This window comes from Zea mays, chromosome 7 (assembly GCF_902167145.1).
Source record: "Zea mays cultivar B73 chromosome 7, Zm-B73-REFERENCE-NAM-5.0, whole genome shotgun sequence".
Lineage (NCBI taxonomy): Eukaryota > Viridiplantae > Streptophyta > Magnoliopsida > Poales > Poaceae > Zea > Zea mays.
Genome location: NC_050102.1, coordinates 126,978,196 through 126,995,900, shown reverse-complemented (window position 1 = coordinate 126,995,900; position 17,705 = coordinate 126,978,196). Strand labels below are relative to the sequence as shown.

At 43.1% G+C, this 17,705-nt stretch overlaps 1 long non-coding RNA gene across 1 annotated transcript; it reads left to right on the top strand.

Moving 5' to 3' along the window:
* Positions 1–16,148: 16,148 nt before the first annotated feature.
* On the top strand, positions 16,149–17,145 carry LOC103632820 (uncharacterized). Its single transcript, XR_556163.4, has 3 exons — positions 16,149–16,324; positions 16,415–16,576; positions 17,061–17,145. It is a non-coding gene; the product is annotated as an uncharacterized lncRNA (long non-coding RNA).
* The last annotated feature ends 560 nt before the right edge of the window (positions 17,146–17,705 follow it).

Here is a 17,705-nt window from a genome sequence, read left to right as displayed (position 1 = left end):
TTTCTTGCGATCATCTCAATTGTAATCAAGGCAAGAGACACCAATTGTGTGGTGGTCCTTGCGGGAAGTTTGGTTCCCAATTGATTGAGAAGAGAAGCTCACTCGGTCTGAGGGACCGTTTGAGAGAGGGAAAGGGTTGAAAGAGACCCGGTCTTTGTGACCACCTCAACGGGGAGTAGGTTTGCGAAAACCAAACCTCGGTAAAACAAATCCTTGTGTCTCAATCTTTATTCGCTTGCGATTTGTTTTCACGCCCTCTCTCGGACTCGCTTACATTCCTAACGCTAACCCGACTTGTAGTTGTGATTAAGTTTGTAAATTTCAGATTCGCAACATTCCCCCCCTCTAGGCGACTTTCAAATGGTATCAAAGCTCGGTGCTTCATTAGAGCCTAACCGCTCGAAGTGATGTTGGGAGATCGCGCCAAGAAGGAGATGGAGACCGGCGACAAGCCCACTACAAGCCACAGGAAGGCTTCATCGGAAGAGTCCCGCAACAAAGGGAAGGGGAAGGAGAAGAAATCATCTTCCCACAAGTCGCATCGGAGTGGCGACAAGAAAAAGAATATGAGGAAGGTGGTCTACTACGAGACCGATACTTCATCAACTTCCACCTCCAGCTCCGACGCGCCATCCATTACTTCTAAGCGCCATGAGCGCAAGAAGTTTAGTAAGATCCCCCTATGCTATCCTCGCATTCCTAAACATACGCCTTTACTTTCCGCCCCATTAGGCAAACCACCAACGTTTGATGGTGAAGATTATGCTAGGTGGAGTGATTTAATGCGATTTCACCTAACCTCACTGAGAGAACCTAGAGGGGGGGTGAATAGGTGATCCTGTAAAACTTAAAACTTAACACCACAAACTTGATTAAGAGTTAGAACAATGAAATCAAGTGAGTAGAGAGGAGAGCTCTTGTGAAGCACAATAGACACAATAAGGACAAGCACAAGAGACACGAGGATTTATCCCTTGGTTCGGCCAAGTACAAAACTTGCCTACTCCACGTTGTGGCGTCCCAACGGACGAGAGTTGCACTCAACTCCTCTCAAGTGATCCAATGATCAACTTGAATACCATGATGTTCTTCTTTACTTTACTCTTTCCCGTTTGCGAGGAATCTCCACAACTTGGAGTCTCTCGCCCTTACAATAAGAATCACAATGAAGCACTAGAGTAAGGAAGGGAAGCAACACACTCAAATCCACAACAAATACGCACACACAAGATCAAGACTTGAGCTCAAAAGAGTATCACAAGGTTCTCACTAGAACGGAGCTCAAATCACTAAGAATGTCGAACAAGTGTGCAAGAATGAAGTGTGAATGATCAACAATGCTCAAAGGTTGCTTGGTTGTCTCCTCCATGCGCCTAGGGGTCCCTTTTATAGCCCCAAGGCAGCTAGGAGCCGTTGAGAGCATTCCTGGAAGGCAATTCTTGCCTTCTGTCGCCTGACGCACCGGACAGTCCGGTGCACCACCGGACACTGTCCGGTGCGGATTTCTTTCCTTCTTTGGCGAAGCCGACCGTTGGCGGTTTAGAGCCGTTGGCGCACTGGACACTGTCCGGTGCACACCGGACAGTCCGGTGCTCCCTTTTGACCGTTGGCTCTGCCACGCGTCGCGCGCGGATTACGTGGCCGACCGTTGGCCCGGCCGACTGTTGGCTCACCGGACAGTCCGGTGCACCACCGGACAGTCCGGTGATTTATAGTCGTACGCCGTTAATTGCTTCCCGAGAGCAGCCAGTTGACAGACGCAGCCTGGCGCACCGGACACTGTCCGGTGCACCACCGGACAGTCCGGTGCACCCAGACTGAGCAGACTTTTAGTTGTACACAGCCAACTTCTCCAAAATTGTTTCTCCTGTTTCTAGCACTTAGACACAATACATTAGTCTTCAAAACAATGTACTAAGTCTAGAAACATACCTTTAATCTTGATTTGCACTTCTTGAGTCCTTGGCACAATTCAACACTTAGGCACTTGTGTTGGACACTTAATCACCAAAATTCTTAGAAATGGCCCAAGGGCACATTTCCCTTTCAATCTCCCCCTTTTTGGTGATTTATGCCAACACGATAAAAAGTAACTAAAAGAAGTGCAACATCAATGCAAATGAAAACTCTAATTTGTTTTGATTCAAATTTGGCATATTTGGATCATTCTTTGCCACCACTTGGTTTGTTTTTGCAAATCAACCTCAATTTCCTATCTCTAAGTTAACACACTTGTTGAGACATAAAGAGAGTTGTTCAAAGACAAATTGATCAAAGATTTCAAAAACTCCCCTTATTTCCCATACTCAAATATTCTCCCCACAAGAGATCAACTTTTGACAAAAGAGACAATAAGAGATTTTTGACAAACCAAAAGCTCTATTCTACTATTTTCAAAATTCTCAAGTGGGTAGCTGATCCATTTGTTGCTTTGGCCTTATTTTCTCCCCCTTTGGCATCAAGCACCAAAATGGGATCAATTTTGGCCCTCTAACCCCATTGCCTCACCAAAATCTTCAACTAAGAGTAAAAAGACAATAAGAGTACAAAGATGAACTTGGAATCAGTTACTCTTTCATCGGAGTGCAGTGGAAGTCTTGCATGGTCCAAGTCCACCTTTTCCCTTCCAAACCTCCTTTGGGACTAAATTAAGTAAACTCAAGCACACAATTAGTCTCAAAGGGTCAAGTTGTAGCACAACTCCCCCTAAATATGTGCATCACTTGCAAATGGACTTGTGAGGTCCGGGGAGTGCTTGTACAACTTGAACACCACAAATACATAAACAACAAAATGCATAACGAACATGATCAAGGGCATAAAACACATGTATGCTATAAATCAATCCAGGTTCCGCGAATCTAAGATATTTAGCTCACTATACAGCTTGCAAAAGGTCGACTCATCTAGAGGCTTGGTAAAGACATCGGTTAGCTGGTTCTCGGTGCTAACATAAAATACTTCGATATCTCCCTTTTGCTGGTGGTCTCTCAAAAAGTGATGCCGGATGTCTATGTGCTTTGTGCGGCTGTGTTCAACAGGATTATCCGCCATGCAGATAGCACTCTCATTATCACATAGGAGTGGGAGTTTGCTTAGATTGTAGCCAAAGTCCCTTAGGGTTTGCCTCATCCAAAGTAGTTGCGTGCAACACTGTCCTGCGCCAACGTACTCGGCCTCAGCGGTGGATAGGGCAACAGAAGTTTGTTTCTTAGAACTCCACGACACCAGGGACCTTCCTAAGAATTGGCACGTCCCCGATGTACTCTTCCTATCGACCTTACATCCAGCATAATCGGAGTCTGAATATCCAATTAAGTCAAAGGTAGACCCCTTTGGATACCAGATCCCGAAGCAAGGCGTAGCGACTAAATATCTAAGAATTCGCTTCACGGCCACTAAGTGACACTCCCTTGGATCGGATTGAAATCTAGCACACATGCATACGCTAAGCATAATATCCGGTCTACTAGCACATAAATAAAGTAAGGACCCTATCATAGACCGGTATGCCTTTTGATCAACGGTCTTACCTCCTTTGTTGAGGTTGGTGTGTCCGTCGGTCCCCATTGGAGTCTTTGCGGGCTTGGCGTCCTTCATCCCAAACCGCTTGATCAAGTCTTGCGTGTACTTCGTTTGGGAGATGAAGGTCCCATCCTTGAGTTGCTTCACTTGGAACCCAAGGAAATAGCTTAACTCGCCCATCATCGACATCTCAAACTTTTGAGTCATCACCCTGCTAAACTCTTCACAAGACTTTTGGTTAGTAGAACCAAATATTATGTCATCGACATAAATTTGGCACACGAAAAGATCTCCATCACAAGTCTTAGTAAAAAGAGTTGGATCGGCTTTCCCAACCTTGAAAGCATTAGCAATTAAAAAGTCTCTAAGGCATTCATACCATGCTCTTGGGGCTTGCTTAAGTCCATAGAGCGCCTTAGAGAGCTTACACACGTGGTCGGGGTACCGTTCATCCTCAAAGCCAGGGGGTTGCTCCACGTACACCTCCTCCTTGATTGGCCCGTTGAGGAACGCGCTCTTCACATCCATTTGGAACAACCTGAAAGAATGGTGAGTAGCATAGGCTAACAATATGTGAATTGACTCTAGCCTAGCCACAGGAGCAAAAGTCTCCTCAAAGTCCAAACCTGCAACTTGGGCATAACCTTTTGCCACAAGTCGTGCCTTGTTCCTTGTCACCACCCCGTGCTCGTCTTGTTTGTTGCGGAACACCCACTAGGTTCCCACAACATTTTGCTTGGGACGAGGCACCAGCGTCCAAACTTCATTTCTCTTGAAGTTGTTGAGCTCCTCTTGCATGGCCAACACCCAGTCCGGATCTAGCAAGGCCTCTTCTACCCTGAAAGGCTCAATAGAAGAGACAAAAGAGTAATGCTCACAAAAATTAACTAATCTAGAACGAGTAGTTACTCCCTTGCTTATATCACCCAAAATCTGGTCGACGGGATGATCCCTTTGAGTCGTCGCTCGAACTTGGGTTGGAGGCGCCGGTTGCGCTTCTCCCTCAATCACATGAACATCTTGTGCTCCCCCTTGATCACACACCTCTTCTTGATGAACCTGTTCATCGTCTCGAGTTGGGGGATGCACCATTATTGAGGAAGAAGGTTGATCTTGCTCCTTTTGTTCCAGTAGCCTCACATCTCTAATCGCCATGGTGCGCATTGCGGCCGTTGGAACGTCTTCTTCATCTACATCATCAAGGTCAACAACTTGCTCTCTTGGAGAGCCATTAGTCTCATCAAATACAACATCGCTAGAGACTTCAACTAAACCCGATGATTTGTTGAAGACTCTATACGCCTTTGTATTCGAGTCATAACCTAACAAAAACCCTTCTACAGCTTTGGGAGCAAACTTAGAATTTCTACCTTTCTTCACTAGAATGTAACATTTGCTCCCAAATACACGAAAGTAAGACACATTGGGTTTGTTACCGGTTAGAAGCTCATATGAAGTCTTCTTGAGGAGGCGATGAAGGTAGACCCGGTTTATGGCGTGGCAAGCCGTGCTCACGGCTTCCGTCCAAAACCGTTCGGGCGTCTTGAATTCACCAAGCATCGTCCTCGCCATGTCTAGTAGCGTCCTGTTCTTCCTCTCTACCACACCATTTTGCTGTGGTGTGTAGGGAGCAGAGAACTCGTGCTTGATTCCTTCCTCCTCAAGATACTCCTCCACTTGAAGGTTCTTGAACTCGGACCCATTGTCGCTCCTTATCTTCTTCACTTTGAGCTCAAACTCGTTTTGGGCTCTCCTTAGGAAGCGCTTGAGGGCCCCTTGGGTTTCAGTTTTATCCTGCAAAAAGAATATCCAAGTGAAGCGGGAAAAATCATCAACTATAACAAGACCATACTTACTTCCTCCTATACTTAGATAGGCGACGGGTCCGAAGAGGTCCATATGAAGTAACTCCAGGGGTCTTGATGTTGTCATCACATTTTTGGCATGATGAGAGCTTCCCACCTATTTACCTGCTTGACAAGCTGCACAAGGTCTATCTTTTTCGAAAGTTACATTAGTTAGACCTATCACGTGTTCTCCCTTTAGAAGCTTGTGAAGGTTCTTCATCCCCACATGTGCTAAACGACGATGCCATAGCCAACCCATGCTAGTCTTAGCGATTAAGCATGCATCTAGACCGGCCTCCTCTTTTGCAAAATCAACTAAATAAAGTTTGCCGTCTAGTACACCCTTAAAAGCTAATGAACCATCACTTCTTCTAAAGACAGACACATCTACATTTGTGAATAAACAGTTATATCTCATATTACAAAGTTGACTCACAGACAACAAGTTATATCCAAGAGACTCAACTAAGAACACATTAGAAATAGAGTGCTCGGATGAAATAGCAATTTTTCCTAACCCTTTCACCTTGCCTTGGTTCACATCACCGAATATGATTGAATCTTGGGGATCCTTGTTCTTGACGTAGGAAGAGAACATCCTCTTCTCCCCCGTCATGTGGTTTGTGCATCCGTTGTCGATAATCCAGCTTGAGCCCCGGATGCATAAACCTGCAAGGCAAATTTAGGCTTGGGTCTTAGGTACCCAACTCATGTTGGGTCCTACAAGCTTAGTTACAATAGTCTTAGGGACCCAAATGCAAGTCTTGTCTCCCTTACATTTGGCCCCTAATTTTCTAGCAATTACCTTCTTATCCTTTCTACAAATAGCAAAGGAAGCATTGCAAGAATAATAAATTGTAGAAGGTTCATTCATTACTTTCCTAGGAGCATGAACAATATTTCTTCTAGGCATATGATGAACAACATTTTTCCTAGCCACATTTCTATCATGCATAATAGAAGAACTAGAAGCAATCATGGTATGAGAATCAAAAGCATCATAACTTCTATAAACATTCCTAGAATGTCTCCTATCATGATACATGAAAGCATGGTTCTTTTGAGCACTACTAGCCATAGGGGCCTTCCCTTTCTCCTTGGCGGAGATGGAAGCCTTATGACTTGTTAAGTTCTTGACTTCCCTCTTGAAGCCAAGACCATCCTTAATTGAGGGGTGTCTACCAATCGTGTAGGCATCCCTTGCAAATTTTAGTTTGTAAAATTCACTCTTGCTAGTCTTAAGTTGGGCATTAAGACTAGCCACTTCATCATTTAATTTAGAAATTGAAACTAGGTGTTCACTACAAGCATCAACATTAAAATCTTTACACCTATTGCAAATTGCAACATGTTCTACACAAGATGTTGATTTATTAGCTATTTCTAACTTAGCATTCAAATCATCATTTATGCTCTTTAAGTTAGAAATAGAGTCATGGCATGTAGACAATTCATAAGAAACTAAGAAAGCATTTCATTCCTTTTAATTTCTAAAGCAAGGGATTTTTGTGCCTCTAAAAACTTATCATGTTCTTCATACAAAAGATCCTCTTGCTTTTCTAATAACCTATTCTTATCATTCAATGCATCAATTAATTCATTAATCTTATCAACCTTAGTTCTATCTAGGCCCTTGAATAAACATGAATAGTCTATTTCATCATCGCTAGATTCTTCATCACTTGAGGAAGCGTAAGTACTAGTATCACGAGTGCTTACCTTCTTTTCCCTTGCCATGAGGAAGGTGTGATGCTCGTTGGGGAAGAGGGCTGACTTGTTGAAGGCGGTGGCGGCGAGTCCTTCGTTGTCGGAGTCGGACGACGAACAATCTGAGTCCCACTCCTTTCCAAGGTGTGCCTCGCCCTTAGCCTTCTTGTAAGTCTTCTTCTTTTCCCTCTTGTTCCCTTGTTCCTGGTCACTATCATTATCAGGACAATTAGCGATAAAATGACCAATCTTACCACATTTGAAGCATGAGCGCTTCCCCTTCGTCTTGGTCTTGTTTGGATGCTCCTTGTGACCCCTTAGCGCCGTCTTGAAACGCTTGATGATGAGGGCCATTTCTTCATCATTAAGTCCGGCCGCCTCAATTTGTGCCACCTTGCTAGGTAGCGCCTCCTTGCTCCTCGTTGCTTTGAGAGCAATGGTTTGAGGCTCTTGGATTGGGCCATTCAACGCATCGTCAACGTATCTTGCCTACTTGATCATCATCCGCCCGCTTACAAACTTTCCAAGTATCTCCTCGGGCGTCATCTTGGTGTACCTAGGATTCTCACGAATATTGTTCACAAGATGTGGATCAAGGACAGTAAAAGACCTTAGCATTAGGCGGACGACGTCGTGGTCCGTCCATCGCGTGCTTCCATAGCTCCTTATTTTGTTAACGAGGGTCTTGAGCCGGTTGTACGTTTGGGTTGGCTCCTCGCCCCTGATCATTGCGAATCTCCCAAGTTCGCCCTCCACCAAATCCATCTTGGTGAGCATGGTGACGTCGTTCTCCTCATGTGAGATTTTGAGGGTGTCCCAAATCTGCTTGGCGTTATCCAAGCCGCTCACCTTATGGTATTCATCCCTGCACAATGAAGCTAAAAGAACAGTAGTAGCTTGTGCATTTTTGTGAATTTGCTCATTAATGAACATGGGACTATCCGTACTATCAAAGTGCATTCCATTTTCTACTATCTCCCATATACTTGGATGGAGAGAGAACAAATGGCTACGCATTTTGTGACTCCAAAATCAGTAGTCCTCTCCATCAAAGTGGGGGGGGGTTTACCGAGGGGAATGGAAATCAAATGAGCATTTGAACTTTGCGGAATACGAGAATAATCAAAGGAGAAGTTTGAATTAACCGTCTTCTTTTTCTCATAGTCGTTGTCGTCATCCTTTTGGGAAGAGGAAGATTCGTCGCTGTCGTAGTAGACTATCTCCTTGATGCGCCTTGTCTTCTTTTTCCTCCCGTCTTTTCTTTTGTGGCCCGAGCCTGAGTCAGTAGGCTTGTCATCCTTTGGATCATTGACGAAGGACTCCTTCTCCTTATCATTGACCACCATCCCCTTGCTCTTAGGATCCATCTCTTCGGGCGATTAGTCCCTTTCTTGAAGAGAACGACTCTGATACCAATTGAGAGCACCTAGAGGGGGGGTGAATAGGTGATCCTGTAAAACTTAAAACTTAACACCACAAACTTGATTAAGAGTTAGAACAATGAAATCAAGTGAGTAGAGAGGAGAGCTCTTGTGAAGCACAATAGACACAATAAGGACAAGCACAAGAGACACGAGGATTTATCCCGTGGTTTGGCCAAGTACAAAACTTGCCTACTCCAGGTTGTGGCGTCCCAACGGATGAGAGTTGCACTCAACTCCTCTCAAGTGATCCAATGATTAACTTGAATACCACGGTGTTCTTCTTTACTTTACTCTTTCTCGTTTGCGAGGAATCTCCACAACTTGGAGTCTCTCGCCCTTACAATAAGAATCACAATGAAGCACTAGAGTAAGGAAGGGAAGCAACACACTCAAATCCACAACAAATACGCACACACAAGATCAAGACTTGAGCTCAAAAGAGTATCACAAGGTTCTCACTAGAACGGAGCTCAAATCACTAAGAATGTCGAACAAGTGTGCAAGAATGAAGTGTGAATGATCAACAATGCTTAAAGGTTGCTTGGTTGTCTCCTCCATGCGCCTAGGGGTCCCTTTTATAGCCCCAAGGCAGCTAGGAGCCGTTGAGAGCATTCCTGGAAGGCAATTCTTGCCTTCTGTCGCCTGGCGCACCGGACAGTCCGGTGCGGATTTCTTTCCTTCTTTGGCGAAGCCGACCGTTGGCGGTTCAGAGCCGTTGGCGCACCGGACACTGTCCGGTGCACACCGTACAGTCCGGTGCCCCCTTCTGACCGTTGGCTCTGCCACGCGTCGCGCGCGGATTACGAGGCCGACCGTTGGCCCGGCCGACTGTTGGCTCACCGGACAGTCCGGTGATTTATAGTCGTACGCCGTTAATTGCTTCCTGAGAGCAGCCGGTTGACAGACGCAGCCTGGCGCACCGGACAGTCCGGTGCACCCAGACTGAGCAGACTTTTGGCTGTACACAGCCAACTTCTCCAAAATTGTTTCTCCTGTTTCTAGCACTTAGACACAATACATTAGTCTTCAAAACAATGTACTAAGTCTAGAAACATACCTTTAATCTTGATTTGCACTTCTTGAGTCCTTGGCACAATTCAACACTTAGGCACTTGTGTTGGACACTTAATCACCAAAATACTTAGAAATGGCCTAAGGGCACATTTCCCTTTCACTCACTCCACAAAAGTATATGGGACGTTGTTGAGTTTGGTGTACAGGTACCATCCGTAGGGGATGAAGATTATGATGAGGACGAAGTGGACCAAATTCAACACTTCAACTCCCAAGCCTCAACTATACTCCTCGCCTCTCTAAGTCGAGAGGAGTATAATAAGGTGCGAGGGTTGAAAGGTGCTAAGGAGATTTGGGACACACTAAAGACTGTGCACGAAGGAGACGAGGTGATCAAAATCACCAAGCGGGAAATGATCGAGGGGGAGCTCGGTCGCTTCCGACTTCGCCAAGGGGAGGAGCCACAAGACATGTACAACCGGCTCAAAACCTTGGTGAACCAAGTGCGCAACCTTGGGAGCAAAAAATGGGATGATCACGAAATGGTTAAGGTTATTCTAAGATCACTTGTTTTCCTTAACCCTACTCAAGTTCAATTAATTCGTGGCAATCCTAGATATACACTAATGACTCCCGAGGAAGTAATCGAGAATTTTGTGAGCTTTGAATTAATGATCAAAGGCTCAAAGAAGATCAACGAGCTTGATGGCCCCTCCACGTCCGAAGCACAACCGGTCGCATTTAAGGCGACAGAGGAGAAGAAGGAGGAGTCTACATCGAGTAGAACACCCATCGACGCCTCCAAGCTTGACAATGAGGAAATGGCGCTCATCATCAAGAGCTTCCGCCAAATCCTCAAGCAAAGGAGGGGGAAGGATTACAAACCCCGCTCGATGAAAGTTTGCTACAAGTGTGGTAAGCCCGGTCATTTTATTGCAAAATGTCCTATTTCAAGTGATAGTGACAGGGGCGGCGACAAGAAGGGGAGAAGAAAGGAGAAGAAGAAGTATTACAAGAAGAAGGGCGGCGATGCCCATGTTTGCCGGGAGTGGGACTCCGACGAGAGCTCCACCGACTCCTCCTCCGACGAGGACGCCGCAAATGTCGCCGTCACCAAGGGACTTCTCTTCCACAACGTCGACCACAAGTGCCTCATGGCAAAGGACGGCAAAAGGAAGAAGGTAAAATCAAAATCCTCCACTAAATATGAAACCTCTAGTGATGAGGATAATGCTAGCAATGAGGAGGATAACTTACGCATTCTTTTTGCGAACCTAAACATGCAACAAAAAGAAAAATTAAATGAACTGATTAGTGCTATTCATGAGAAGGATGATCTCTTGGACACCCAAGAGGACTTCCTTATCAAAGAAAATAAGAAGCATGTTAAGGTTAAAAATGCTTATGCTCTAGAAGTAGAAAAATGTGAAAAACTATCTAGTGAGCTAAGCACTTGCCATGAGATTATTGACAACCTTAGAAATGAGAATGCTAGTTTGATTGCTAAGGTTGATTCAAATGCTTGTGATGTTTCAATTCCAAATCTTAGAAATGATAATGTTGATTTGCTTGCTAAGATTGAAGAATTGAACATCTCTCTTGCTAGCCTTAGGATTGAAAATGAAAAATTGCTTGCTAAGGCTAAAGAATTAGATGTTTGCAATGCTTCTATTTCCGACCTTAGAAGTAAAAATGATATATTGCATGCTAAGGTTGTAGAATTAAAATCTTGCAAACCCTCTACATCTATCATTGAACATTCTTCCATTTGTACTAGATGTAAATATATTAACATTGATGCTATTCATGATCAAATGGCTTTAATTAAACAACAAAATGATCATATAGCAAAATTAGATGCTAAAATTGCCGAGCATGACTTAGAAAATGAAAAGTTTAAATTTGCTAGAAGCATGCTCTATAGTGGGAGACGCCCTGGCATAAAGGATGGCATTGGCTTCCAAAAGGGAGACAATGTAAAACTTAATGCCCCTCCTAAAAGATTATCTAATTTTGTTAAGGGCAAGGCTCCCATGCCTCAGGATAACGAGGGTTACATTTTGTACCTTGCCGGTTATCCCGAGAGCAAAATTAGGAGAATTCGTTCTAGGAAGTCTCACTCTAGCCCTAATCATGCTTTTATGTATAAGAGTGAGACATCTAGTTCTAGGCAACCAACCCATGCTAAGTTGCCTAAGAAGAAAACTCCTAGTGCATCAAATGATAATAACATTTCATTTAAAACTTTTGATGCATCCTATGTTTTAACTAACAAATCCGGCAAGGTAGTTGCCAAGTTTGTTGGGGGCAAGCACAAGGGATCAAAGACTTGTGTTTGGGTACCCAAAGTTCTTGTATCTAATGCCAAAGGACCCAAAATAGTTTGGGTACCTAAAACAAAGAACTAAACTTGTTTTGTAGGTGTATGCATCCGGGGGCTCAAGTTGGATAATCGACAGCGGGTGCACAAACCATAGACAGGGGAGAAGAAGATGTTCTCCTCCTATGAGAAAAACCAGGATCCCCAACGAGCTATCACATTCGGGGATGGAAACCAAGGTTGGGTCAAAGGATTGGGTAAAATTGCTATATCACCTGACCATTCCATTTCCAATGTTTTTCTTGTAGATTCTTTAGATTACAATTTGCTTTCTGTTTCTCAATTATGTCAAATGGGCTACAACTGTCTATTTACTGATGTAGGTGTCACTGTCTTTAGAAGAAGTGATGATTCAGTAGCATTTAAGGGAGTGTTAGAGGGTCAGCTATACTTGGTAGATTTTGATAGAGCTGAAATCGACACTTGCTTAATTGCTAAGACTAACATGGGTTGGCTCTGGCACCGCCGACTAGCCCATGTTGGGATGAAGAATCTTCATAAGCTTCTAAAAGGAGAGCACATTTTAGGATTAACAAATGTTCATTTTGAGAAAGACAGGATTTGTAGCGCATGCCAAACAGGAAAGCAAGTTGGTGCTCATCATCCACACAAGAACATCATGACGACTGACAGGCCGCTGGAGCTCCTACACATGGACCTATTCGGTCCGATTGCTTACATAAGCATTGGCGGGAGTAAGTACTGTCTAGTTATTGTGGATGATTATTCTCGCTTCACTTGGGTATTCTATTTGCAGGAAAAATCTCATACTCAAGAGACCTTAAAAGGATTCTTGAGACGAGCTCAAAATGAGTTCGGGTTAAGGATCAAGAAAATTAGAAGCGACAACGGAACGGAGTTCAAGAACTCACAAATCGAAGGCTTTCTTGAGGAGGAGGGCATCAAGCATGAGTTCTCTTCTCCCTACACGCCACAACAAAACGGTGTAGTGGAGAGGAAGAATAGAACTCTATTGGACATGGCAAGAACCAAGCTTGATGAGTACAAGACTTCGGATCGGTTTTGGGCCGAGGCGGTCAACACCGCCTGCTACGCCATCAACCGATTGTATCTACACCGAATCCTGAAGAAGACATCATACGAACTCCTAACCGGTAAAAAGCCCAATATTTCATATTTTAGAGTCTTTGGTAGCAAATGCTTCATTCTTGTTAAAAGAGGTAGAAAATCTAAATTTGCTCCTAAGACTGTAGAAGGCTTTTTACTAGGATATGATTCAAACACAAGGGCATATAGAGTCTTTAACAAGTCCTTTGGACAAGTTGAAGTTCCTTGTGACGTTGTGTTTGATGAGACTAACGGCTCTCAAGTAGAGCAAGTTGATCTTGATGAGATAGGTGATGAAGAGGTTCCGTGCATCGCGCTAAGGAACATGTCCATTAGGGATGTGTGCCCTAAGGAATCCGAAGAGCCTCCAAATGCACAAGATCAACTATCCTCCTCCACGCAAGCATCTCCACCAACTCAAAATGAGGATGAGGCTCAAGTTGATGAAGAAGAAGATCAAAGAGATGAGCCACCTCAAGATGACGACAATGATCAAGGGGGAGATGCAAATGATCAAGACAAGGAGGATGAAGAACCAAGGCCACCACACCCAAGAGTCCACCAAGCAATCCAACGAGATCACCCCGTCGACACCATCCTCGGCGACATTCATAAGGGGGTAACCACTAGATCTCGTGTTGCACATTTTTGTGAGCATTACTCTTTTGTTTCCTCTATTGAGCCACACAAGGTAGAGGAAGCACTACAAGATTTGGATTGGGTGGTGGCGATGCAAGAGGAGCTCAACAACTTTACTAGGAATGAGGTATGACATTTGGTTCCACGTCCTAATCAAAATGTTGTAGGAACCAAGTGGGTGATCCGCAACAAGCAAGACGAGCATGGTGTGGTGACAAGGAACAAAGCCCGACTTGTGGCCAAGGGATATTCACAAGTCGAAGGTTTGGATTTTGGTGAAACCTATGCACCCGTAGCTAGGCTTGAGTCAATTCGTATATTACTTGCCTATGCTACTTACCATGGCTTTAAGCTTTATCAAATGGACGTGAAAAGTGCCTTCCTCAATGGACCAATCAAAGAAGAGGTCTATGTTGAGCAACCTCCCGGCTTTGAAGATAGTGAGTACCCTAATCATGTGTATAAACTCTCTAAGGCGCTTTATGGGCTCAAGCAAGCACCAAGAGCATGGTATGAATGCCTAAGAGATTTCCTTATCACTAATGGCTTCAAAGTCGGAAAGGCCGATCCTACACTCTTTACCAAAACACTTGAAAATGATTTGTTTGTATGCCAAATTTATGTTGATGATATAATATTTGGGTCTACTAACGAATCTACATGTGAAGAGTTTAGTAGGATCATGACACAGAAATTCGAGATGTCTATGATGGGGGAGTTGAAGTATTTCTTGGGATTTCAAGTAAAGCAACTCCAAGAGGGCACCTTCATTAGCCAAACAAAGTATACTCAAGATATTCTAAGCAAGTTTGGAATGAAGGATGCCAAACCCATCAAGACACCCATGGGAACCAATGGGCATCTCGACCTTGACACGGAAGGTAAATCCGTCGATCAAAAGGTATACCGGTCAATGATAGGTTCTTTACTCTACTTATGTGCATCTCGACCAGATATTATGCTTTCCGTATGCATGTGTGCAAGATTCCAAGCCGACCCTAAGGAAGCTCACCTTACGACCGTAAAACGAATCTTGAGATATTTAGTTTATACTCCTAAGTTTGGGCTTTGGTATCCTAGGGGATCCACATTTGATTTAATTGGTTATTCGGATGCCGATTGGGCGGGGTGTAAAATTAATAGAAAGAGCACATCGGGGACTTGCCAGTTCTTGGGAAGATCCTTGGTGTCTTGGGCTTCAAAGAACCAAAATTTTGTAGCTCTTTCTACCGCCGAAGCCGAGTATATTACCGCAGGACATTGTTGCGCGCAACTACTTTGGATGAGGCAAACCCTTAGGGACTATGGTTACAAATTAACCAAAGTTCCTCTTCTATGTGATAATGAGAGTGCAATCCGCATGGCGGATAATCCCATTGAGCATAGCCGCACTAAACACATAGCCATTCGGTATCATTTTCTAAGGGATCACCAACAAAAGGGAGATATCGAGATTGCATATATTAACACTAAAGATCAATTAGCCGATATCTTTACCAAGCCACTAGATGAACAAAACTTTTAACAAACTTAGGCATGAGCTAAATATTCTTGATTCTAGGAATTTCTTTTGATGTCTTACACACATAGCTCATAAGTATACCTTTGATCATGTCTCTTTTATATGCTATGACTAATGTGTTCTCAAGTGAATTTCAAACCAAGTCATAAGTGTATTGAAAGGAAATTGGAGTCTTCGGCGAAGACAAAGGCTTCCACTCCGCTCCATAACTCATCCTTCGCCATCGCTCCGAGCATCTCTCCGTCTTTGGTATAATCTTCACTCATGTTTTTATTTGCCAAAGGGGAGAAAGTAGTTTTACAAGGGCTCTAATGATTCCGTTTTTGGCAATTTATGCCAAAGGGGGAGAGAGCATGAGCCCAAAGCTAAAGGACCGCCGCACCACCAACCTAATTTTAAAACTAATGAGTTTCAAATTGGTATCTTATTGTGTTCAAAAGGGGGAGAAAGTAGTATTTTCAAAATTGATATCTTAAAACCCTCTTGAACACTAAGAGGAGGAATTCATCAACGGATTCACGTTTCCTGAGGGGATCAACGGGGAAAATCGTTGTGGGCGGCGGAGAACGGCGGTGCCGCCCGCTGGCAGCAGGCGGAGAACAACGGGAGGAGGGGTTCTTTGGAAAAAAACCAAGATTATGAGGTTGGATTAAGGTTATCCTTTGATTATGGATCTAAAGGCCCTCAACACGTTTTAGCAGGTTAGCACAGAAGTTCGTTTTACACAGTATACGGTGCCATTCTTAAATGTTTAAGAGCTTCCCCTATAAGCAATACAACTGTTTATTATCAATGTTTTCTTGAAGACGCAACATCTCATCTTGTTGCATTCATGCTATCTTGCATTGAATCTTTTATATTATCCAGATACTTTCTTGTGTCATGTCACTCATGTATCATATGCAGGAAAAGTGTACCAAAAACCAACTAAATCGAGAGAATGTCCGGTTACATCAGCGCACTGGATCTCGATGCTACATTGCACAGACCCATGTTGTGGTAAGAAATGAAACAATAATGTGTATGATCACTATTCTTGAGACCATGTTCTTGTTTCAAGATAATAGCTCGTTACTGTTTGCAATTATTTTAGAAGAAAGATATATTCAAAGATGTAGAGCCCACCTCAATTGATCTATTCAAGAACTTCCATTGTGGCAAAAAAAATGGATTTACCGAGTCTGTACAGAAAGCAATTGTAAGTGATTGTTTACTTTTATTCCTTCTCTACATAAAGTATACATCAATAATACCATGTAAGAAACATCTACTATTGTCATTTTGCTAGGATGATATGGAAGGCATTATGAGTGAACCAGTACAAGATGGAGAGGAACCAAAGTCAGCAAAAGAAGTTGTTTCTCAGGTTGTCAAATCAACTACTTTTCTTCGTGTTGCAGGTGTTTGTTCAGCCTCCAAGAGTACCTCTAGAGGTGCAATATCATCACAGGTACAAGTGTTTCACATACCAGTCATGTTCCCTTCTTTCTTTGGATCATTTGTACATGCAACATGTACTTTTTCTAAAGGGTTTGACATAGAGAACATCTTGTTTGACTGCGAGAATTAGTGGTTGCGGCTGCTGCCACTACTTATTATGTTGTACTAAGTATTGTACATGGACAACAATAAGGGTATTAGGTGACGAATAAATGGTTCTAGGTTGCTGCTATCTACTCTCATACGTTACTATACCATTACTGTACAATTGTACACACAAGAGCAGCTGAAAGTAGCTAGAATTAATGCTGACAGTATCTAGAAAATTTAAAACTATTTTGATAGCCCCTTTTTTTGCACAACTAGCAGATCATATTCCATTCTTGACTAGCAGCACAACTAGCTGAAAGTAGCTACAATTAATTATGTTCTTGTTCTTATTTCTCTATATGTGCATGTCTAGATATGAAGTAATATGTTATGTTTATTTATAGGTCCACGATCTTCAGGTTGAGCTTGAGAATGAGAAGCAAGAAAAAGGAGAACTTCGACAAGAGTTGGATAATTTGAAGATGGAATCGGAAACGTCAAGGGTAAAACATTCTGAGGAAATAGAGGGTTTAAAGAAGACATCACAAGAAATGCATGGTCTCCTTCGCCAACTATTGAGCTTCAACCAGGGTCAACACAATCCAGGGTCATAAAGTTACTAAGCCACCAACAGTGAACTATTGTAGGATGTTTCTGTTCTGAAATTTGTTTTTTAGTTGAACTATGTCTAGTTTTATCAATAGTTGGTTGCTAGTTGTTTACATGTACAACTAAGTAGGTCCAAGTTTGTTGATTTTTGTTACTAGTAGCTCCAAGTTGTGTTGAACATTGTTGCTTCTTATAAGACGTATTGTGACCTATGAATTACAAATTGTGTTTCCTATCATTTTGGTCTTTTGATATGTAAATTTTGTGAAATAAGACATGCGAACATCTGTACATTTGAATGTGATTGTTCAAAAAATAGGCTACAGATTTTGCTAATATAAAATTGTATTAATGAAAATTACAAATTAGATTTAATGAGGCCACAATTTTGGCGTAGCACTAGGACGAGCCATTTTATAAATTATGACAACGAAGTTCGT